This window comes from Dendrobates tinctorius, unplaced genomic scaffold (assembly GCF_039654945.1).
Source record: "Dendrobates tinctorius isolate UK_male_01 unplaced genomic scaffold, ASM3965494v1 ptg000387l, whole genome shotgun sequence".
Taxonomy (NCBI): domain Eukaryota; kingdom Metazoa; phylum Chordata; class Amphibia; order Anura; family Dendrobatidae; genus Dendrobates; species Dendrobates tinctorius.
In genome coordinates this window covers 2,248,013-2,273,776 of record NW_027362053.1, presented here as the reverse complement: position 1 = coordinate 2,273,776, position 25,764 = coordinate 2,248,013, and the positions used below count along the sequence as shown (strand labels likewise).

General features: G+C 43.9%; 1 protein-coding gene and 1 long non-coding RNA gene across 6 annotated transcripts in view; one reads left to right on the top strand and one right to left on the bottom strand.

The window, feature by feature from the left end:
* LOC141076092 (uncharacterized) overlaps window positions 1–24,562 on the bottom strand; it is a 66,052-nt gene extending 41,490 nt beyond the window's left edge. The window contains exon 1 of one of the 5 annotated variants that reach the window (XM_073563355.1): window positions 24,474–24,562. The gene's annotated coding sequence lies outside the window, so the exon portion shown is untranslated. Of the gene's footprint in view, window positions 1–18,050; window positions 18,441–23,469; window positions 23,491–24,473 lie in introns of those variants that run through there. The other 4 variants (XM_073563356.1, XM_073563354.1, XM_073563353.1 and 1 more) reach the window with 4 other exon arrangements.
* LOC141076100 (uncharacterized) lies at window positions 876–7,255 on the top strand. The gene is made up of 2 exons (XR_012227414.1): window positions 876–3,397; window positions 6,163–7,255. It is a non-coding gene; the product is annotated as an uncharacterized lncRNA (long non-coding RNA).
* Window positions 24,563–25,764: the final 1,202 nt, after the last annotated feature.

Below are 25,764 nucleotides of genomic sequence, written 5' to 3'. Positions count from 1 at the left end.
ACAATGTGAAAAATATAATTAGTGAAAAAAAATATATAAAAATACCTTGTGTAAAAAAAAATATATATATATATATATATATATATATATATATATATATATAGAACTTGTGTACAAAATATACACTAAAAATAGTGGAGCCACCAAAATAAGGTGCAAGAAATAGTGCAAGTAAAAATTATATATAATCTCTATTAAATGTAACTTAATACACACAAATGTATTAGTGAAGTGTAATACCAGAAAAGACCACCCAGTGGCAGTATATCCACAAACAAAAAGCCTCAGTACATTGGGACTATTTCCATACACTAAATAGAATAGTGATACTATATACCAGCGCCAGTTTTGAAGTGACCACATCATAGTATTAGGATCAGGAATAAGCATAAAAACGGGTAAGTATTGTAATATACTATTGGTAACTCACAATATAGTGTCAGCAACTCCTGGTCTCCTGAGGCACCCACGTTTTTATGCTTATTCCTGGTCCTAATACTATGATGTGGTCACTTCAAAACTGGCGCTGGTATATAGTATCACTATTCTATTTAGTGTATGGAAATAGTCCCAATGTACTGAGGCTTTTTGTTTGTGGATATACTGCCACTGGGTGGTCTTTTCTGGTATTACACTTCACTAATACATTTGTGTGTATTAAGTTACATTTAATAGAGATTATATATAATTTTTACTTGCACTATTTTTTGCACCTTATTTTGGTGGCTCCACTATTTTAGTGTATATTTTGTACACAAGTTCCATATATATATTTTTTTTCACTAATTATATTTTTTACATTGTAATTTTTATTAAAAATTTTTTTTTACAGCATATCCATGTACAATTATAGACACCCATGTAAGAGAATGGTCAGTCATAATATACTGAGCGGCCATGTTGTCTCTAGCAGCCATTTTGTTGAAAGTTAGAGAAGATTCAACTTTTACAAAAGAGCTGATAAAATGTATTAAGTGGAGGATGGAAAATGAGATCATGTCTCCTAGCAACCTCAGCCGATGTGCGTAGAGGAAGATTGGATCAATCAATAGGATCACAGGTCACCAAATATATGGCCAGTATGCTTATACGTGATAGTGTGGTAGCGAAGTGTAGAGTAGTTAAAATGTCAGGATGTAAGAATTTAGGGACCTAGACTGGAGACAATGATAAGATTTTAGGACAGTAGCCATAGATACCAATGACTTATGGGTTTTAGTGTTGCTTGAAGAAATGTTAATTAATATCTTCATATTATGTCATTATATTCTCTTTTCTAAACCACGTTTCTGTAGATTACCATGAAAACGCCTTAGAATTATAATGTTAACGCCTTTCTGCGGCAAAATGCAGTTTTCTTTGTTCTGATAATGTATAAGAAGCCCCTGTTACTGTCGATCGGGGCCATTCCATCGCCATCATGCCACTGTGCCTCACCATGGCCAGGGCACAGAGCCTTACCATCGCCAGACTTCCTAGCGAATCTCTGCCTGTCTGAATTCCTGTTTTTGCCCGCATATTCCAGCTCCTCTGTTATTCTGTATCTGTCTTGCTGTGTATCTCCGAATAAACCTTCAACCTCAGCTTGATAAGAGATCGTCTGTGGAACTTCTTCCCGACTCTTCCAGCTCTCAGTAGGACTTTTTCTTACAAGTGGCGATTGCCAGCCAGGAGGAGCAGCTCCGGAGAGTGGCCTCCAGAAGAACCTTTGTGGAAGAAGCCGCAGATGAGGGCTTGGAGGTGGGAAGAGGAAGAGAAAAAATAAAAGAAACGCGTATGGCCATACGTTAAACCGGTCAAAGGAAGCCAGCCTGAAGGAGAACCTCTCGTGATCGCTCTGAAACCGCCTGCCTGATTTTTTTATAATAAAACCACGGACAAAGAAAAAGACTATAAAAAGATGAGTAACTAAGAAGAAGCTATCTACAAGGACGTGAGAATTTGTTGTGCCGGGTAGCAAGAAGCTTTAAAAGGGCGTGGGGAGACGCTTGGCAAACTAACGAGTGAGGCTGGAATCACGGCTGCACCTCTTTTGATATCTGGTCGACCCCAAACAGCTGCAGCGAGGTCTTCCATCTGAGAGGTGTGAGTATCTAACTTTGCTTAAATTGCATTTGTTGATACTAGGACAGAGTAAAACTCGTCCTTGTAGACCACTGTAAATATGGAGTGGTTACGGAAGCAGGCAGAGAAATATGCTGGCACACCCCAGCTGGAGGGGGTTAATGTGGAAACCACGTGGTTAAATTGTATGCGTTGGTTTACCACCGAGAACAGGGAACTGGATAGAAAGAATTCACTAGGTTAAGCTAATAGCCAAGTAGTGGCTTTGTGTAAGACAGTCATAACCTTTGATCAGGCTCTTGATAAATAGTCTACACAACAATATGTTAACATGATCACCCGGGGAGGGGCAGCGTATAGGGAGAGATCAGAACAGCTGAGCGAGATGCTGGAGCTAGCACGGAAGCACAGAGAGGAGGGGTGCGAGCAGCAGCAGCTGAGAGCAGTTATGTCACAGATGGACACTGCAGCTTCGAAACACAGTGCTGATGTAAATACAGTTGTAGACTGGAGAAGAGTTAGGAGAATGAGTGAAGTAGTACATGACAAGATATAGTGTCCCAACAGCTCCAGCACATGCAGACCCTAGGTTAGGTGTGAAGCTGCTTCAACCCCGAGAAAAATATCCCTGACCAAATGTTCCTGATCCATCTTAAATTTATAAAAAATTTGCCTAATTGGGAGGAAAGTAAGTGAGTGTTTTGTTAGGACTATGCAATCCGAGGTGAGGGGTGATGAGTCTAATGTTTTTGCATGCCATTCACCTCGGGGTGTATCTGCTGATTAGGGGAGGCCAGGAGTTCCGGGGGGGTATGCGCAGCTGCCGAGAATGGGCAGGTCCCGTTCGGCAGAGCCCCCACAGGATCCTATGAGAGGTCCCCCCTTGTGTTATTTTCGTGGACATTTAGGACATGTTAGACGTTTTTGTCCCAACCTTGAGCCAGGGATTGCTCCCCAAGAACCCCGGGCACCATTTAACCCCCAACAGACCCGGGAGTTCTCTAGACCACCTTTCGGAGTTAGACCTCCGTATCCAGCAGTGACTGACCCTAGGCAGTATCAGCAGTACAACGGTCTTCAAATGGTTAACCCAGTCTCACAGGAGCCTTCTGCTCTGCTCCCTCCCCAATAGCTTTCACTCATCCACGCCCGGAGGTCCATGCTATTCAGGGAGGGGTCACTCCTCCTCGTCCCTATGCTCCGCTGATTAAGGAGCTGCGGGAACATGAGGACCGGACCCTGACCAAGGATCTCTTTGGGGCGGAGGTGGCAGCTGTTGGACGGAAGCCGTGTCCAGATGGGGATGATGGATTTTTCGGGCTTCCCATGACAGGTAACACTGATTGATGGAGTGTTCCCCCTGTTCCCCTCACCCTCCTTGCTCCCCTTTCCCTGGGCAGGGACGGTAGACCTTATGTCAGAGGGAGAATAGAGGGGCTGCCTTGGGAAGACATCCTCATCGATACAGGAGCCTCAGTTTCAATAACACGACACAAATTGCAGTCACCCCCTGGACTGCCTGAGACTACACTTTTGTAGAATTTGAGGACTCCTGTATTCAAGCAGTAAAAAGTCGTCCAGTAAACCTGAGATTTCAGGACACAGGGGGATCGAAGCAAAGGGGTCTTCGATGCGCTTTTTGGGTAAACCCACAGTTACGGTACACTATTTTGGGAACTGATGTTTTGGGAGCAATGGGAATTGTTGTTGATTTATGTAACAAAGTCTTGTGGCGGAAGAAAGAAGCCACTATCTGTTCTGTAATTGTCCCTGTAGAGGAGGAGGAGAGTCATAAATTACCCATTGCTAGCTTCGGATTAGGTGCTAATGAAAATGTTGAAAACACTGACAATGATGCTTTAAAGAATGAATTGAAGCAAAAGTTCCCTGAATTGTGGATCTCAAAGAAAACGGATTGTGGGTTAATGCAAACTCAGGTTAAAATTGATGGTGAAAAACTGCCACCTTTCCAGCGTCAGTACCGTATTCCGGAGGACGCAATCCCTTACATAAGGGTAGCAGTCAGTGAATTGGAGAAACAAGGTGTTGTTGTGAAAGGTAATTCTCCATGTAACAGTCCTATTCTACCTGTAAAAAAGGAAGATGGCAGTTTTTGAATGGTAGTAGACCTGAGACTTGTAAATAAGTACACTCCCTCAGCTGCTCACCTTGTGGCATCTGTCCCTGAAGTTATGTCGCAGCTGAGGAGTGATTGTAAGGTATTTTCTTGTTTGGATATTGCAAATGGCTTTTTCTCAGTACCCCTAACACCTGAATCTGCACTCCGCTTCGCACGCGGTTGCCCATGGGATTTCACAGTTCTCCTGTGTATTTCCATCAGGCATTGGCTCAGATGTTAGAATCCCTTGGTTACGGAGACAAAGTCTTACAGTATGGGGATGATTTATTGATTCAAACTGTCGATGAAGGTGAACACAGAGAAACCCTTGAAAATGTTTGTCAGGCTTTACAAAATGCAGGACTCAAAATGTGTCTAGATAAAGTACAATTGATGAAATCAGAGGTTAAATTTCTGGGTGTGTCTGTCTCAGCAGAAGGAAAGAAGCCCATGCATGATAGGGTTAAAGCTATTCAGGCTGTCCCCATACCAACTAATATTACTGAACTCAGAAAATTTTTGGGTCTTATTAATTTTTCCAGAGAATTCATTGAAGATTTTGCTTATTTGGCTAAACCACTGTATGATTTATTGAAAAATGTTGATAATGACCTTGACCCTGTTAATGTAGAGGGAACCGCCTTACAGGCTTTTGAGTGATTGAAGCGCGCCCTTACGGCAGCTGCTGCATTGATTAACCCTGACTCTTCCCAGCCTTTCTACATTCAGACTCACACCGGTGATATCTCTATTTCTTCAGTGCTCCTACAAAAATGGCCCAAAGAAAGCCCAGAAGTGTCTAGTCAGTTGTATGCCCTAGGTTATTACTCCAGGTTGCTGACTCCCGTGGAAAAAGGATTCACTCAGTGCATGAAGCACCTACTGGGCGTGCACTGGACTATGAATCAAGTGAAGCATATAGTGGGATTTGCTCCTTTAATTCTACAAACCCTGCATGTCACTTTAAAAACTTTGCTGAAGGGAAAAGCTTCAGGTATTAGTTCACAGAGAATGGCCCAATGGATCATTGATTTTGAGACTAGAGACTTACAAGTTGAGGTGGGTGAGAAATATCACTTAGCCCAGATGATGCAGTATGCAGGAAAAAGTCACAATTGTCAAATTGAACAGGCTAATGTTACTCCCTCTCCCTTCCGAGCAGATTTTCAAGAGGGAATCCCCTGTGCCTATATTGACGGAGCTCGCTATTGGCATGAGGGGCATTACGTCACAGGCTTCGCTGTGTGGTTTCCAGCTAAGTCATTGCTGCTGCAGTATAAACTCCCTGGTCATTTCTCCGCTCAAAGAGCTGAGTTGGAAGCAGCTTTACAAGTCATTCTCGTGTGTCCAGAGCCAATGAATATCTTCAGTGATAGCGCATATGTCGTGTCGTCACTCACTCTATATCTTAATGTATGGGCCCTTAGGGGGATGGTTGATTCTCAGAACAAGCCCTTGCAGCATGCAGACATTCTAAAACAAATTGAGCAACGGGGTAAAGAATTTCCAAAATTATGGTCCTTCTGCAAAATTAAAGGACACCAGAGGCTAATTCCTGACCCTCACATCCTTGGCAATGCATATGTAGATCACGCAGCCAGGGAAGCTGCACTCACAGGCGAGGACAAATATCCCCAAGAAGTCATCGCTGCAGTTACTAAAAAAAAAACCCCGAGAGCCCCCCCCCCTTGTTTATTCTTCTCTTCAATATCTCATAAAAGCACAGGAGAAGGATGGAGACTCATATCTGTTCAATTCCCTTGAGTCCCTGCCCATTGAGGGGGAGTGTTTGTACTACAAACGGGTTAATGATAGACTAGTGCTTTACATCCCAACAATAATGGTTAAGTCTTTGCTCAAATTTTCAAGCTAAAAAGGTGATTAAAATGGTTCATATCAATCAGTGTAGACTTCTTAATTATTTTACTGAGATTTCTGGTAAGGACTGATACTCCGCTTTTTTTTTCTATTTCCTCCAGGTCAGCTGAAGATTTTCATATTCGACTCCTGGGACCGTGAACCTATTGGATGATCAGGAGAAGATGTTTCACACTATACAGTGGGACTCTGATAGTGTGAGAGGGGGAGAAGATCAGGAAAATCCAGGAGACAAAGAATGAGAAGAAATAGACCAAAAGACTTGACTATTGTGCAACTTATTTTCGGGACTATTTGAATTATTTTTTTTTATTATGTGTTTGTTCTATTTTTAGGGACTTTTGCCTTACACACACACGTGCATAAAGTGCTGAATTACCTCCATATTCTTATTTTCAATAATTCACCCATGAATATTACAGTACTGTATGTTGTACTCTGGATAGAGTACAAGAGGGGGACTTGTAAGAGAATGGTCAGTCATAATATACTGAGCGGCCATGTTGTCTCTAGCAGCCATTTTGTTGAAAGTTAGAGAAGATTCAACTTTTACAAAAGAGCTGATAAAATGTATTAAATGGAGGATGGAAAATGAGATCATGTCTCCTAGCAACCTCAGCCGATATGCGTAGAGGAAGATTGGATCAATCAATAGGGTCACAGGTTACCAAATATATGGTCAGTATGCTTATACGTGATAGTGTGGTAGCGAAGAGTAGAGTAGTTAAAATGTCAGGATGTAAGAATTTAGGGACCTAGACTGGAGACAATGATAAGATTTTAGGACAGTAGCCATAGATACCAATGACTTATGGGTTTTAGTGTTGCTTGAAGAAATGTTAATTAATATCTTCATATTATGTCATTATATTCTCTTTTCTAAACCACGTTTCTGTAGATTACCATGAAAACGCCTTAGAATTATAATGTTAACGCCCTCTGCGGCAAAATGCAGTTTTCTTTGTTCTGATAATGTATAAGAAGCCCCTGTTACTGTCGATCGGGGCCATTCCATCGCCATCATGCCACTGTGCCTCACCATGGCCAGGGCACAGAGCCTTACCATCGCCAGACCTCCTAGCAAATCTCTGCCTGTCTGAATTCCTGTTTTTGCCCGCATATTCCAACTCCTCTGTTATTCTGTATCTGTCTTGCTGTGTATCTCCGAATAAACCTTCAACCTCAGCTTGATAAGAGATCGTCTGTGGAACTTCTTCCCGACTCTTCCAGCTCTCAGTAGGACTTTTTCTTACAACCCACATCTATTTTTATACCACTGACCTTCGCCCCATTTGTCTCTTTTTACATTGCATACAATTTGTTATTGTCAATTATGGATTATATAATTTTTTGATCTTAGACCATTTTAAATCCTGATATACTAATAAAATTTATATTTTATATTATCATAAATCTCTTTGGACTTTCAGTTTTTTTGTCTCTTGTTTTTATGGTTGTTCCTTTCCGATGTCCAGTTTCAGTACAGTCCAACGTACACAGAAGTGCTCTATTAAAGGGAATCTGTCACCCCTTTTTTAAGATATCATATAATGATATGCATATGAAGACTTCTGGTCATAGACGCAAGGAAAAATACCGGCGCATGCACAGTAGCGATTATATGCTTTGCCCACAGTTGGGCAAAGCATACTGCGCAAGCGCGAACAGCCTTATCAATGTGCAGGCGCAAATAAACAATGTCATCTGTAAGGCTGGGGTCACACTAACCGACGCAAAATACGGTCAGTATTTTACATGCGTAATACGGATGAATGGCCCCTAAACAGTGCTCCGTATGTCATCCGTAATCAAGGTGTGGTCGCGTATTTTGCGCATGTAAGCATCCGTATGTAATCCGTATGTAATCCGTATGCTGAGATTTTCTCGCAGGCTTGCAAAATGGACATATAATGGAGCCCTATGACAGGGTTTCTCACAGAAACGAAAGAATAGATAGAGACACATAGAATGCATATATATATATATATATATATATATATATATATATATGTATTCTATGTGTATATATCTATTCTTTGGTTTCTTTATTAAAACTGTCAGTGTGAGTTTACTGTATAGCGCACTGAATTGCCGGCTTTGCTAAAAGACACCGGGTGCGTATTTCTCGCAAGTCACATGTGTGGTCCGTGTGTAATCCGTATTTTTTGCGCACCCATAGACTTGCATTGGCGTACTACGGCCGTAGTACGCTGACAATCGCAGCATGCTGCGAGTGGCACGGAGCGTAGAATACGGATGAGAAATATACGGCTGGTGCGAGGGACCCCATAGAGAATCATTGGTCCGTGTCTAATGCGTGCTTTTAGCGCCTCTCACTCGGCCGTATTCCTCGCCAGTGTGACCCCGGCCTTAGATTCACAGAAGAAATTACGTCAAGCAAGCCAAGGTGGGGGGAGAATAAGCCACGCCCATCTCCATAAAACTGAAGAGTGATAAAAAAGGTATTTCTGCATCAAAGGTGTGGGGACAGGGGAGATAAAAAGTACGACTACAGTACTTATGTGACACACAATTGAATGATATCATTATATGATATCTCAAAAAAGGGGTGACAGATTCCCTTTAAGGTGTTTTTTTTTTGCTTATGGCTTACTATAAGTCACATTGCTGACAGAATTATAGTTTTCCACTGGTATTTGGCACTCTAGGTGTGGCTCCCCTACTCTTGCTATTATTCATACGATAAGATTAGGTCAGAGATGTATGGAGTACAGTCATCTAACATTTAGAACCTCGGTATACCGTCCTTAGTGAATGGTCAATTGTGATCTTTTTAGGGGCTCTGCACTTCTTCCCGAGTTAGACGTGTCATACATAGATTACTACTGCGTGTTCACACGTATTGGATTTGCTGCTGAAACTGTGTAGAAAATCTGCAAGTATCCACATGGAAGTTCCCAGCAGCAAATCAACCCATTGAGGACTTGATGTGTAAAAAACAACCCAACCATATTCACCTATTGAAAATAAATACCAGTAACTAGGCTCTGTAATAAGGGATTACGGGTGCATCTTTATTGGTGATAGACGGCCATTGTCTGCATCATCTTCTCTGATTTATTGTCATCATATGTATATAAGGATTTACATATATTCCAACAGTTCTGACTACTGTCAGTTTTGGTATTTTGAACATTTAGTGTGTTTGCATCATTATGATGTTTTGTGTGTAGAGCCATCATTTAAAGGGAATATACGGTAATATTAAGATAGGAAAAATGACCCAAATTTTACAGACTACATAGCAGAGGAGCCAAATAAAATGTAACCTTTATTATACAACAACCATAGAAAGGGACCGATTAATTGGGACCGGTTTAAAAAGTGGTCTAGTGCAAAAAAAAATGGAAACAACTAATAAAATCCTAAAAGCGGATTAATCAACTGTCACTTGTGTTGCAGCGCTATATCAGCCTATGCAAAACTAGTTCATTGAACACCATGCCAATCCACATACAAGAACTGTGGGGTCAACAATATTCTCCTATTTATCATGTTTTACCAGTAGCATTCAAATAACTCATGACCTGATAACAACCAATATGGTCCATGTAGTAAAAAACACACAACACTTATGTAACGGAGATCGATTGTGAACGCCAGCACGGGGGTATCCAGAATCACCAAAATATTCATCCAACTGGGATCCCTCTGATTGGAGGCAGCAATATATTCAAGGCCCAGAATTATATATTCCAATGACATACTGATAGGGAATTTAGATTGTGAGCCCCATCGGGGACAGTGATGATAATGTGTGCAAAACTGTAAAGCGCTGTGGAATATGTTAGCGCTATATAAAAATAAAGATTATTATATATTAATGATTAGGGTTCACTTAAATCACATAATCACAAAATGGGGACACTCACATAGGTTCTAAACAGAATCCAATGTCTCTCATCATATTAAAACATTATAACCAGATGATACAGGGAAGATGTATATCTTTGTACCGTGTTAGCCAGTGGATAGAAAAATATTCAGGATTGAGAGTCCTCAGTGGTTGATACCTGTTAATGGCTAACTGAAAAGATGGTAACACATTGCAAGCTTTCGAGACTACTCAGGTCTCTTCATCAGGCTAGACTAATACAAAATCTGAAGTCACATATTTATGCACAATACAGCCTAGAAAAAATGCAATGGATAAGACAAGTGACGTGAAGCAGAACTATCAATATGGGAGAGGGAGAAACAGAAATATAAACATTGGACCAGTTCATAGATAAGGAGTCCGGATGTTTTATGGTCCTCTGATTGGGGTCTAGTTTTAAAAGGAAATTCCTTAATTGATGTAAAAAGACATAAATCCATGCGACACATTCATTCCAGCACTGAGAGTGTCAAAGTTCGTCATAAATTTGTACTCCCAAGCTCGTCTCTCTCTGAGAATTGAAGTTACCTTTCAATACCAGTAATTTCATATCCACGTTGCTGTGATCAGGGATACAGAAATGTTTTGCCACAGGTAGATCCATTCTTTTTTCTCTTATTGTGTGACGATGAGCATTCATCCTTGTTCTAAGCTTTTGCCCTGTCTCCCCCACATACAGACCCCCAGGTGGACATTTAGTACAAATAATTAAGTACACCACATTAGATGTAATGCAGCTGAAAGTACCTGGGATCTTGTAGTCCTGATGTGAGTTGGGGATCTTTATCTTGTCCGTGGTCATTATAAATGGACAGGTTTTACATTTTTTCTGGTTGCAAGGAAAGGTTCCTGCAGCTGTTGGAGAGGACAGGGAGCTGATCACAGCAGCGTGGATATGAAATTACTGGTATTGAAAGGTAACTTCAATTCTCAGAGAGAGAGACGAGTTTGGGAGTACAAATTTATGACGAACTTTGACACTCTCAGTGCTGAAATGAATGTGTCGCATGGATTTATGTCTTTTTACATCAATTAAGGAATTTCCTTTTAAAACTAGACCCCAATCAGAGGACCATAAAACATCCGGACTCCTTATCTATGAAATGGTCCAATGTTTATATTTATGTCTATCCCTCTCCCATATTGATAGTTCTGCTTCACGTCACTTGTCTTATCCATTGCATTTTTTCTAGGCTGTATTGTGCATAAATATGTGACTTCAGATTTTGTATTAGTCTAGCCTGATGAAGAGACCTGAGTAGTCTCGAAAGCTTGCAATGTGTTAACATCTTTTCAGTTAGCCATTAACAGGTATCAACTACTGAGGACTCTCAATCCTGAATATTTTTATAACCAGATGGGAATCCCTTCCAAAAAATTCATGGGCCCAACAAAATGACTTCTATCAAAAGCCACATTTGTAATGAACTGTAACACTCTCCCCAAATATGGACGGGGATGTCACTACCGCTTATCTCCATCCAGTAGTTTATGGAAGTTCAAAGACGACCTCCCCACGCGTTTCGTCTCATCAGACTCATCAGGGGAGCTGTTTGTCAGGCATCATTGTGTAAGGCTGCTAAAGGTGCTGCATGCATCTGTCACCATTTTTATAACGCGCGCCCTCTTGGAAGCCTAATCGCATACTTCCGGTGTGTGGAACGCATGAAGGGTAATACACTCCTCCCTCCTGTTTGCTGGAACGCATAACAGCCTTTTTGACACGCACACGTCACTTCCGGTACGCTCTTAGCTGCGAGGATCATCTTACCCCCAGCGGTTACACCAAGGAGATAAAAGGACGCTGCTTCCCGCCGATCATCATGGTATATAAATGCAATGGTCCTCTAGTTGAGCCACCAACAAGGATCAAACTATTGATCAGACTAATATATATAATATAATAACCATGCTGTTCATTTCCTATAAGGCATTAGTAGCAACCTGAAAGAGGAATATACTTTTTGGTTGGGTAACTTATCAGGAAGAATTGTATCAGACAGTTCCAAATCAAAAAGTAGTACATATGTTGTTAATTGATGGATAATTGAAAATTAATAGATCATCTTTCTGGCGCATAAAAGTTAACTCAAAAGAGAAGGGTCCAAACATTTTCCCATATTAAATCTTGAGGGTTTTATGTGTGCCACACAGCAGTTCCCAAAAATAAAGAAAAAAAAGGGGGTGGAGGGGTAGAGAAAAGGAAGATAGAAACAATGGGGTAGAAAAGAACCCAAATCCCTAGCATTACCTACAACTACCTTAGGCCCTACCTAACGCGGAGGTTGGCACCCTAGAATTCCTATGCCTTGGCGCACCCACTCAACGGTGGCTGTCCCTTACTGGAATCCCTAATATTCCCTCTCAAAGGAAAGCGGAAAAAGATAGCTGTTCATTTAGTCCCCGTGGGTCAATGGCATTAAGCCAAAAAATCCATTGAGTTTCTCTTTGCAATAAGACTTTATCCCAATTACCCCCTCTAGGATGTTGTGGAATCTTATCAATGCCCATGAATTTAATTTTACTTGTATTATCTCCATGTACCAAATTGAGGTGATTTGCAGTTGGTGTATCCTTTTTATTTAACCCCTTTCTGACATAAGACGTAATGATCCGTCCATGTGACCTGGCACAAATTGACCATGGACATATCAGTATGTCTAAGTGATTGGCTGCGCTCACGGAGGGTGCGCGGCCGGGTGTCAGCTGATTCTAATAGCTGACACCCGGCACTAAGGGTACCGTTACACCTAGCGATGCACCAGCGATCCCGACTAGCGATATGACGTGGTCAGGATCGCTGGTGCATCGCTAGGTGGCGCTAGTGAGCTGCCACACAGGCAGATCTCACCAGCGACATCGCTGGGGACGGGGATCACTACTTACCTGTCAGACGCGGCGATCCTGCGTCCTCTCGCCCGGCTCCACACGTCGCTCGTCGGCGCCACAGGAAGCCCAGCAGGAAGTGACCGACGAGGAATGGTCCAGGAGCTTCTCGCGCGATCAGCGATAACCAGCGGGGGAGCCGGTCGGAGGTAAGTATCACATGCAGCGATATTGCTAGTAATATCGCTGCAACGTCACAAAATCGGTGACTTTACAGCGATATCGCAGATCGCAGTGTGTAACGGGGGCTTAAGTGCCAGGAGCGGTGGCAGACCGCTCCCGGCAATTAAACCCCCAAAATACTGTGTTTAAACATTGCAGAAGAAGGCACAGGGCGGACAGCCTCTCTGCCTTTGGATCAGAGACCCTGCGGCGTGACGCAGGCTCCTGATTCTTGCCATGATGAGTGGATGTCGTTTTGACGACATCTGGCTCACCAGAGGTAGGAAACTTGCTGATCATGCGCAATGCTTGATCAGCAAGTCTGCCTGTGTCAGTGCAGCGCTGACAGCTTCTATGGTATGCAGAGGCTTCTCAATCTGCATGCTATTTGATGCGATCAGCCTGCAAAAAATGATTGTCCCATATTGGGACTAAGTAAAAAAGTTAGGAAAAAAATATTTTTTAAATAATTGTAAAAAATTTAAAAAAAAAATAATCAAAAATAAAAAAACTCAATATATTTTATCCTTAAATATTTGAATGAAAAAAAAAAACAAAATCTAAACAATAAAAGTACACATTTGCCATCGACGTGTCCGCAACGACCTGACCTATAAAACTGTCCTACTAGTTAACCCCTTTAGTGAACACCATAAAAAACAAGGCAAAACACAATGCTTTATCATCATACCGCCGAACAAAATGTGGAATAACACGCGATCAAAAAGACGGATATAAATAAACATGGTACCGCTGAAAACATCATCCTGTCCCGCAAAAGAGCAGCCATACAGCTCCAGCAGCGGAAAAATAAAGTTATAGCTCTCAGAATAAAGTGACCGAATACCGAGGGACGGCGGCCGCCGCCAACAGGTTGCGGAAAGCTTCCATCTCCACGGGCCTAAAAGGAAACAATTCAAGCGCAAGCAGTTGCGAAAAGTGTGAATTTAGTACTGTGGCCTGTGGGGCATTGGCTGCATATTTCTCCTTTTGTTCCAATGACTGAGGTATGGACAACTGAACGCCACACTGGGGCAAGGACGTGGATGTGCTTGATGATGGTGCTAGTTGAGTGTGGGCAACGACAGGTGCAGGGTAGGAGGCATCTTCACATGCACCATGGACAGGGGATTGGCTTGCACGCACAACAGCGGAAGAAGCAGTGGTGCCACCCGCAGACACTATTCCTGGACCCAGGGGTTCGTCCCACAAAGTTGGGTGCTTTGCTGCCATGTGCCTGATCATGCTGGTGGTGGTCAGGCTGGTATTTTTGCTACTCCTGCTGATGCTGGCCTGGCAGGTGGTGCAAATGGCCTTTTTGGGGTTTTCGGCAGAGTCTTTAAAAAACAACCAGACTCGGGAAGACCTAACAGTTGGACTGGCAACTTCCGTCGTGTTGGTGTTACGGGGAATGGTTGCCTGCCTTCTGTGTGCGGCCACCACACTGCTTGTTCCTGCCTGTAGGAGTGCTATGCCTCTCTCCCTCTGTGTGCTGCTGTCCTCGCTCTGCTTGTCCTCCTGCCAGGTTGGGTCAGTTACTATATCATCCACCACAGCACCCTGGTCCTCCTCCTGACTTTCTGGCAATTGTATCTCATCGTCCACCTCGTGACATTTTCCCACCGTCGCCGCTCAAATATTTTCGCTACATGTGATCTCCTCTTGCCCCGCTTCAGGTGGACCGGTCGAGAGGCCCGAATCTATGAATGGAAAAGTGAACAGCTCTTCAGAGTGTCCAAGTGTGGGATCATTTGTCTCCGGGCACTCGGCATGGTGGAAGGAAGAGGAATCAGGGCGAGGAATAGGCAGGTACAGAGTGACAGTTACTGAGACTTGACCGTGTGGAAAATAGGTGGTGGTGGTAAAGTGACTGGAATCATCCGCTATCCAACCAACAACCTTTTGACACTGCTTTGGGTTCAATAGTGGTGTGCTGCGGTCCTCTAAGGCTAAGTGCACACGTACCGGAACTCTCGTGGAAATTACCGCGAGAATTCCGGAATTCCGCGGGAAAATCGCATTTTAAATTCCCGCGATTTTCCCGCGGAAAAACTAGCATTTTGCAAGCGTATTTAGCTTGCAAAATGCTAGCGTTTTCCAAGCGATCTTTAGCATCGCTTGGAGAACTGATTGACAGGTTGGTCACACTCGTCAAACATAGTGTTTGATGAGTGTGACCAACTTTTTACTACTGAGGCCGCCTATGCAGCATCAGTAGTAAAAGATAAAATGTAAAAAAAAATAAAAAATGGTGTTATTCTCACCCTCCGACGTCCCGTGCATCCGTTCCCACTAATCCTTTGCGAAAATGCCCGCGATGACGTCCGTTCTCGCGGGATCGCGATGTCTCACGGTAATTCGCGATGACTTCGCGATCCCGCGAGAACGGACGCCATCGCGGGCATTTTCGCAAAGGACTACTGGGAACGGGAGCGTGAAGAGAAGCGGAAGACTGCGCGGGACGTCGGAGGGTGAGAATAACACTATTTTTTATTTTAAATTCTATTTTTTACAGGGATATGGTACCCAAAGCCCGGAGGACAGTCTCCTCTCCTCCGGACCGTGGGTACCATCCGCAATTGTTCTGCTTACTTTCCGCATGGTGTGCACAGTCACATGCGGGAAGTAAGCGGAACAATGCATTCCTATGGGTGCGGGATCGCTGCGATTCCGCAAATTAATGAGCATGCTGCGGTTTTTACCGCGAAGCGATTCCGCCGCGGTAAAAACCGCAGCATTAGCACAGAATTGCGGAATCCCATAGGAATGCATAGGATGCTTATTTTTCGCGGTTAAAACCGCCGCGGAAACGCGAAAAAAAACGCCACGTGTGAACTCAGCCTAATAATTGGGACATGAAGGTCGGACGAGAAGATGTGGGTGTTTGTTGTGGCACAATTTCAGCTTGGCCTCGACATGCACCATCACGTCCAGTTCCCTGTCCCTTGCCCATTTTAAATGGAGGACAATATTTTCCACATTCACTACAAATGGTTGAATTTGGAGTGAACTTATATGTGATCCATGTGACTGAAACCCACAGTTTTAAATAGCTGGCCTGTAGGTAACTATAATTAACAGCAAACTGGTGTCAGTAACTTTGCTAACTCACTGCAACAAAATTTAAATGGAGGCCAGGAATGGCAGAATTTTGAGCACACTTATATGTGATCCGTGTGACGGACAGACCACAGTTTTAAATAGATGGATTTTTAGAGTTGTAATATGAAAAGGATCTGGCTGTATTCTGCAGTGCCAACAAGCAAGTGGAGCAGAAAAACAGTGTTCTCTGGATTGCTTTTTAAGCAACTAACCAATATTAAGATCCAAAAAAAAATTATTCCTGGCCCCTGATACCTTGAGCTATGTCTAGAAATATCTGTAAAAGCAGCAGCAGATATAACTGGAATGGACCCTCTTGCTATATGCACTGCAGTCTGGCACATACACTGCCTTCCTGCCTATCTATGCAGCTGGATTAGTCCTCAGAAGGACTGTTAGTTGAGATGGATATGTGTATAAAATATTGTAATATAACTACACTAACTAAGAAACAAGCAAATCTCCCCCTAGCTCAGGAGCACCACTCCCTGATTCCGAAGCAGACTGTGATGAGTAGGGCGGTGCCAGGTCTGATGTAGACCTGATGATGCTGTGCGGCCAGCCAATCACTGTAATGCCACACCAACATGGCTGCGGCATTACAGTGTGTGGCAGACAATCCCTGCATGTTGACTGGCTTTCTAAAGAGCGCCAAAACATGCAGGAAGGGGACCCAAGCTCCCGCCAAGCAACCACGGAAATACTAGGCGAGCACCGAGCATCTCGAGCAGTGAGATGCTCGGGCGAGTACTGAGTAGTGGCGAGCACGCTCACTCATCACTAATGTCTTATTGTTTCCAAAATTATTCCCAACATTTTACAACTCATTTAGATCGTGTTTTCATTGGGACTTTTCACACTACATTAAGCCAAGAATGAGTTTTATAAAAGGAATAGGCTATAAAAAAATGGATACATTATTTTCACTTTAGTAGGAAAAGCTAATCTATGAGCAAAATCAAATACGTTAGTTATTTGACAATAAAAAGATCACAGACATCATTTACAAGCAACACAAAAAAAAAAAGCCATCAGGAGCTAGATCCATATTCCCAAAGCTGGAATCACAGCTGCACTGCTCAGTACATTTGCATCTTGTCCTCTATGTTTCTACTGCTTCTGTAGGAGACAGTAGATCAGTAATTCCGCACACCTTTATGTAGTATTAACGGGAGACATCATAGCAGCTAGTTATTTCTACTGAAAAGGGCCCCCGTGCAAGAACGCTATATGGGTTCTATACAGTCCAACAGCTGATCATAATGCAAATTACATCTATTTTGGAGGTGGAAATGGGCTCCCTCATTTTTGATGTATACGCCTACAGGAGGCTGACAACCAGATGGAGTAGACGGCGCCTATGTGTCCGATAGGCGTATACGCCGAACACGTCAGAGCACACATAGACTGTCAGTCTATGACTCGCCGGTGCATACGTCCGAATCCCATTTTGTGGGGGAACATATAGCCCCAACAGGAACAAATGTGGACGAAAACCCAATGTGAAAGCACCCAAAGGAATGAGCCTCCGTAGCCACGGGACCACAGGTTAGGGTGGACACCAACATACACAGAATTATCGTTTTTACTAATTATTATCAGTCTACTGTTCTATGAGCATAGCATTTATGTTTGTTTCCATTAATATCCAATCTCAGAACACGTAATTCTGACAGATCCTCGGAAACCCCTGTACGCCATAGATCCTGGGCCTGTAGTGTAGAACTGCATACGAAACTGCCGAATAAGAAACCAACTTCAGCCTCGTGAACTGCATCTGGTTTCCAATGCCACCTACTCGCAGACACTGCATTACACCATACCTAAGATGTAGGCAAATGGCTGGGAGCTGGCAAGAGAAATAAACGGGTGGAAGCAAATCTTTATCCAATAATACTGGGAAGCTCCAAAAACCACAGAAAAAAAAATGAGAAATCCTACCTGTCAGCTGATGGCAAGGAGTAACATGCACATTTGCGCTGTACTGAGGGAAAAGGGGCAGGGCTGGAACCTGCAACCATAGATCAGATCAGCAGAACCTCTGATCCCAGCAGAGAACCACTTCTCACCGTTCATTTGCTAGACTACAAGAAAATGGCCGCCGCCCTCCATTCCTGAGGACACATTCTGCTGTTCAACTTCTCTGAACATTCACCAGTTGACGGTCTCGGAGCACTGACCTAATCCACGAGTACTGAGCTGCTGCTTAGACCAAATGTCAAAGAGGCGCTTGTTCTGCTGAATGTGCACAGGCCGGAAGTAGCCAATAATACACTTGTGGAACGCAAAGGCCGGAAGTAGCTAATAACACTCTTGTGGAACGCAAAGGCCGGAAGTAGCTAATTACGGGAGCTGACCAAAGTGAAAACTTGTCCTTTTAGGTGGGCAGTAATGCCGCATAGAGCTGGTGCCCTTGGTGACAGATATCAGTTATTAGGAGTTGTCATTTTATTGTGGTTCCTTGGTTATTATCACTCTGTTAGGAGTTAACCAGATATATAGTGTTGTTTTGAGTGAACTACCTTGGCCATGTATTAAAGCCCTTTGTAATAAATAGTGCTATGTTTTGGATCAGTAGTGCCCAGATTAGTCAGCATTTGCTTTCCAGTATCATCTTTGTGCTGGTGACCCCTAACTAGTAATTACACACATTGTCTCCTGTCATCACCCCCACCTTAAAGGGGTTGTTCACTACTAGGTCAACCCCTTCTTAAAGGGAATCTGTCACCTATTTTTTCGCATATAAGATGCAGCCACCGCCATCAGGGACTTATCTACAGCATTCTATAATGCTGTAGATAAGCCCTCGATGCAGCCTGAACGAGTTATACTCACCGAGGGAGGGGGTGATCCGGTCCAATGGGTGTCGTGGTCCGGTCCGGCGCCTCCCATCTTCTAGCGATGACGTCCTCTTCTTTGCTTCCCATTGCGACTCCGGTGCAGGCACACTGATCTGCCCTGTTGAGGGCAGAGTAAAGTACTGCAGAGCGCAAGTGCCGGACCTCTCTGATCTTTCCCGGCGCCTGCGCACAGAGCAGTGTGCCGGAGCAGTGACGGGAAGCAAAGAAGGGGACGTCATCGCTGGAAGATGGGAGGCACTGGATAAGCCCCTGATGGCGGTGGCCGCATCTTATATATACGAAAAAATAGGTGACAGGTTACCTTTAAACTAAATGTTTGCCCCTGATAATATAATAAAGCCTATACTCTCCTCCTGTGCCGACTCTGAAGTGGAATGACACGTGACACCGGCGCCCATTCAGCGCTGGCATCACTGTCTCCACCTTTGAACAAATGAGCAATTAGTTTAGGAAGGGGTCGCTCTTATTCATTCTTGTCTGGACAACTGCAACTCTCCTCCTAAACGCTCATCTTTCCAATCCTTCCTGAAAGCGGCAGACAGAGTTGTATTTCTTCCTTGCTGCTACACTGATGCCTCCACCCTGTGCCAGTCAATGCACTGGTTACTCATCTGCTACAGAGTACAATATAAACTTTTCATCACACACCAAGGTCTCCACCACCACCACCCATCTCCTCCCTCATCTCTATCACCCTACCCAGTCCTCTCCAGTCTGTAACTGATTTAAGACTTACATCCTTAATCAGAATCACTTACGCCTTCAAGACTTCTCTCTCGTACTGTGCGAGTTTTCTGGAACGTACTAGCCTAGACAATCTATTTAACCACTTAATGATCAGAGCTTTTTTTGTTTTTCGCTCCCCTTTTTGCCAGAGCCATAATTTTTTTATTTTTCCGTCAGTATGGCCATGTGAGGGCTTATTTTTTGCAGGACAAGTTGTACTTTTGAATGACACCATTGGTTTTACCATGTCATGTACTCGAAATCGGGAAAAAAATTCCAAGTGTTGTGAAATTACAAAAAAAAGTGCAGTCCCACCCTTGTTTTTAGTTTGTTTTTTTTGCTAGGTTTAATAAATGCTAAAACTGACCGGCCATTATGATTCTATAGGTCATTACGAGTTCACAGACACCAAACATGTCTAGGTTCTTTTTATCTAAGTGGTGAAAAAAGTTCCAAACTTTGCTAAAAAAAAATCCGCCATTTTCCAAGACCCGTAGCGTCTCTATTTTTTGTGATCTGGGGTTGGGTGAGGGCTTATTTTTGCGTGTCGAGCTGACGTTTTTAAGGGTACCATTTGTGTGCAGATATGATCTTTTGATTGCCCGTTATTGCATTGTAATGCAATGTTGTGGCGACCAAAAAATGTAATTCTTGCGTTTTGATTTTTTTTTTTCCCACTACGCCGTTTAGCTATCGGGTTAATACTTTTTTTTATTGATAGATCGGGCGATTCTGAACGCGGCCATATCTAATATGTGTATGTGTAATTTTTTTTAATTATTTTATTTTGAATGGGGCGAAAGGGGGGTGATTTAAATTTTTTTTTTTTTAAATATTTTTAAATACTTTTTTTCTTCAACGTTTGGCATGATTCAATAGCCTCCACAAGAGGCTAGACGCTGCCATAGCCCGATCGGCCCTGCTACATAGAGGCGATGCTCAGATCACCTATATATAGCTGAATTGCAGACTTGCCATGAGCGCCAACCACTGGGTGGCACTCATTGCAATCAGGCACCAACAACCATACAGGTCTCAAGGAGACCTCTGGTTGTCACACCGATACACTGGTGATCCGTGATCACATGATGCAGGTCACTGGTGTGCGTATTTCCGGCCAGATGGCCGGAAGCGCTTGTTTGACAGTGGCATTTAAATAGTTAATAGCGGCGGGTGGATCGCGATTCTTCCCGCGGCTATAGCAGGCACATATCAGCTATTCAAAGCAGCTGACATGTCCTGGATTTGAGGTGGGCTCACTGACATACTGCGGTCTGGAAAGATGCTCCATATGTCAGTCTCCGCTGGTAATCCACAGGCATCTGTGGATGCATTGTGGACATGAGATTTCTTGAAATCCAATCCACTATGCTGTAACAGCTAGTTTCTGCGGGTTTGACGCTGCATAAATACGGAGCGTCAAACCAGCAGCAACTCTGGATCGTGTGCACAAACTCTTAAGGCCCCGTTACACATAACGATGACCAAGAGATCCTACCAACGATCCGACATGGATGGGATCACTGGGACATCATTAGACAGCCCCTCCAGCGATCAGGACCAGTGAGCAAGCTGGTTTCCAATGTAAACAGTGGGTATCTAAGAGCCGCGTGGCTCTTGGATACCCACTGTTTACCCTAGATACCAGCGTGCATGCTGGTATCCAACATAATCATCGGGTATCTAAGAGCTGCGCGGCTCTTAGATACCCACTGTTTACATTGGAAACCAGCTTGCTCACTGGTCCTGATCGCTGGAGGGGCGTGCGGGTAAACAGCGGGTATTCAAGAGCCACGCGGCTCTTAGTTACCCGATGTTTACGTTGGAAACCAGCGTCGCTGATCGCTGGTCTCTCGCTGCCACACACAGCGATGCATGCTGGCCAGCGGGAGACCAACGATCAAAAAATGGCCCAGGACGATCGTGCACGATCAGCGATACCTGGCAACGGGGGCCGGTCGCTGATACCCGTCACACACAGCAATATCGCTGGAGAGATCGCTGATGCGTCACAAAATCAGCGATCTCGCTGTGTGTGACGGGGCCCTTATAGATTGTAAGGTTGCGAGCAGGGCACTCACCCCTCTTGTAACTGTTGTGTTACTCTGTAATGTCATTATTGACTATACAAGACCCTGCTTAATAGTAAAGTGCTGCAGAATGTGTTTTGCGCTTTATAAATAAAATTATTATTTTTGTATATGTGTGATTTACGTGTCATTACCTTACAGTATGTCTAGAAGGCAGATTGTTATGCCTCTGAAAATGTTCTAGTAAGCTTTTTAAAGTCTTAAAGGGTTATTCATAAATTGTGTCTGAAGTAGTTCACAACTCTTCAGCCTTCTTATCTCCTTGTGCTGGGGAGTGGGTACTCCTCCATGAGTGACAGTTCTGGTTCAGTAAAAAGAATTTGAGATTATATAATTACACACATACTGTTAAAAAGATTTTTTGTTGGAGAGGTATTGAGAAAATACCATTAAAAATGGCAAACAACGGGTTTCCTCTAATATGGCCTTCATCAAGTTTTATTAATCATGGAGGTCTACAGACAATTGAGGGCCCATGTAGGTTGCAGAAAGCTGATTGAGAGGTGAGCGATGTTCTCTTACCTCCTGAGCTCGCCATGCTTTGTATCGTTGGTACGTGTACCAATAAATCTGGCATATGACAAATAGTCCCGTACTTAACCACTTCGCTCATATTGGCATAACTGTACGTTCTGCACTGGGATCTGCATGTGCGGAGGAAGCTGAGGAGCTGAGCTGCCTCCACATGGAGTAGATGCTGGCTATGTTACATAACCAGCATCTGTCTCCAACAGCCGCAGCCAGAGCAGAGCTCTGATCTGATCGCCGGTGTTAACTATTCAGATGCCGCAAAGCTCTATCATGCGCACACTCATGCGAGAGATGAACCTTTCTGAAGGTCTTTAGTGAACGGTGGGAATCTAAGCACCTGCACCCTAACCAAACTAAAAACAAATATAGACACAAAAACGTGATGTGTAAAGATCACCTAACCATAATGAATTAAGATAATCAATCCTCACATCTGATGATGTACCTAATAAAGGAGGTAAATGCAGGCTATATTCAAATAGAAAATGGAATCATCTCACTGTAGGTCCCGGTGGTGTCCTAAAATAATGATACAGGTCAGATGATATTGTGTAGGTCAGAAAGAGGATGGCAGGCACCGTGACAGGGAAGACACACAGGTTCCCCATGGTGCTCCTTTAGCTGTAACAGGGGTCACTGCCTCACAGTAGCCAGTTAAAAAAGTTGACGCCAAAGGAACGTGCTCGCCAGTCAAGGACGTTCTTGCAAATGAAAATAACAACAGTCCATAAGCTCACCAGTGTAGCACCTAGGGATCAGACTAGCTCCTGAGCTGAAACCATGGAAAAAATAGTAGAAAAATACAGCAACTGCAAAAAAATTTTTTTTTTATATAAAACACATTTATTTGGATATGTCTAAAAACAAAGAAATAATGAAGATACTATAAGTTGGTGGAGACCGGGTCTACGTGTTTCGAGCCTTACATACTCTTAAATCTTGACTAATTCTTATAAATGTTCATGACTATAAGAGAATTTTATTTTGGGGGGGGAAAAAAAAGGCTAGTGCAACATTGCAGTTCATGGGCGTTGGTAACCAAAAAGTCAACCACTCAAACATTCTTCCAAATGCGTAATTTAGAATTCAAGAAAACTTGTCTTTGATCCTATGTTTAAATAAATAAACAAATTTTAAAAAATGATTACTTACCGATAATCGAATTTTCCAGAACCCACGAGACACCAAGGAGACAGGATCCGCCTCCAAGGATAGGAAACCCTACAGCTTTAAAAGGCAAAGCCCTCCAGTATGCTTCAGTGGTTTACAGACCATGAGAGGAACTCGGCTTGGTAAATAAAGTTTGGCAATACATGACACACCCGTGATATATTACCATGCCCCATATACAAATACATCTGTAGGTTTTATTTTTTGCAACACCCTGTGGGTCAACGTGTGCCATCCACCTGAGAAGAGTGATAAGGGAAGGAATGAGGAAGAGTGCTGTCGTGGGTTCAGGAAAATACGATTACTGGTAAGTAGTGATGAGCGAGTATACTCGTTGCTCGGGTTTTCCTCCGAGTATTTTGGCGTGCTCGGAGATTTAGTTTTTGTCGCCTCAGCGGCATGATTTGCGGCTTCTGGACAGCCTGAATACATATAGGAATTCTCTAACAAACAGGCATTCCTCACATGTATTCAGGCTGTCCAGGAGCCACAAATCATGCAGCTGTGTCAACAGAAACTAAATCTCAGAGCACGCTAAAATGCTCAGAGATCACCCGAGCACGCTCGAAAAAACCCGAGCAACGAGTATACTCGCTCATCACTACTGGTAAGTAATCATTCTCTGGTTGACTCTAAATACTGTCGGGGGAATCTTCTAACATCTAGAGTGTGAAACTCTCTTTCCCCCTCATTTTTAGGGTAATCACAAAATGATGGCAGAACCATCTCCTTGGACATGTGAAAGGTTGATACTACATTGGGGCGGAAATCAGGGTAAGGACAGAGTATGACCCTACGGCCGGTGTCACACTTGAGAGAAACTGAATCTCACATCTCAATACCCAGCACTGCAGCCGGCACTGTATTTCCATGCAGCTGAGCACTCTGGTCCTGAGTGCCAGCGGCAGTGCCGGGTATTGAGATGTGAGACTCGTGCAAGTGTGAGCCCGGTCTACCCGGCAGAAACAGTGTAAAGACTCATTTACCGCAAGGTGTGTAGTTCACCAATCCTCCTAGCCGATGTAACAGCAACCATGAGGGCCGTTTTCTTTATCAAGATTCTGATTGGGAATTCTAATCAGGTTCGACTAGAGCTCCAGTTAGGGCTTTATAAATGAGTTAAGGTTGTTTCACACCTGCGTTGAAGAGGGCTGCGGATGGCAGCCCACTTCCTCCGTGAAGCTCTGCCTACTTCTGTATGCGTCCTGCATTTCCCTGCATACCTATCCTTAACATTGGGTACGCAGGGACATGCATTGTATGCAGATGTGTCCGCATGCAGTGATTTGACGTGTGCGGCGACCGCATGGAAACGCAATGTTAAAGATAAGTAAGCAGGGAAACGCAGGACGAATGCAGAACTAGGCGGAGCTTCAAGGATGAAGTAGGCTGCCATCCGCAGCCCTCCTCAATGCAAGTGTGAAACTAGCCTTAAGGTACTGTCACACTTAGCGATGTACCAGCGATCCCGACCAGCGATATGACGCGGTCAGGATCGCTGGTACATTGCTAAGTGGTCGCTAGTGAGTTGCCACACAGGCAGATCTCACCAGCGACATCGCTGGGGACGGGGGTCGCTACTTACCTGTCACACTAGGCGATCCTGCATCCTCCCGCCCGGCTCCACGCTCGTCTCTCCACAGGAAGCTGACGACGAGAAACAGTCCTGGACGTTCTCGCACAATCAGCGATAACCAGCGGGGGAGCGGGTCGTAGGCAAGTATCAGACACAGGGATATTGCTAGCGATATCGCTTAGTGTGACAGTACCTTTAAAGGGAATCTGTCACCCCATTTTTGGCCTATGAGCTGCGGCCACAGCCATCAGGGGCTTATCTACAGCATTCTGTAATGCTGTAGATAAGCCCCGATGTAACCTGAAAGACAACAAAAACAAGTTAGATTATACTCACCGGGGGGCGGAGACGGTTGGTGTCGTTGTCCGGTCTGATGCCTCTCATCTTCTAGCGATGATGTCCTCCTCCTTACTTCTGCCGCGGCTCCTGCACAGGCATATTTTATCTGCCCTTTTGAGGGCAGAGTAAAGTAATGCAGTGCGCAGGCGCCAGGAAAGGTCAGAGAGGTGCGACGCCTGTGCACTGCAGTACTTTCTCTGCCCTCAACAGGGCAGATAAAGTATGCCTGCGCAGGAGCTGCGGCAGAAGTAAGAAGGAGAACGTCATCGCTAGAAGATGGGAGGCGCCGGACCGGATCGCAACACCCACTGGACCGGACCCCGGGTGAGTATAATCTAACTCGTTTTTCTTATCTTTCAAGT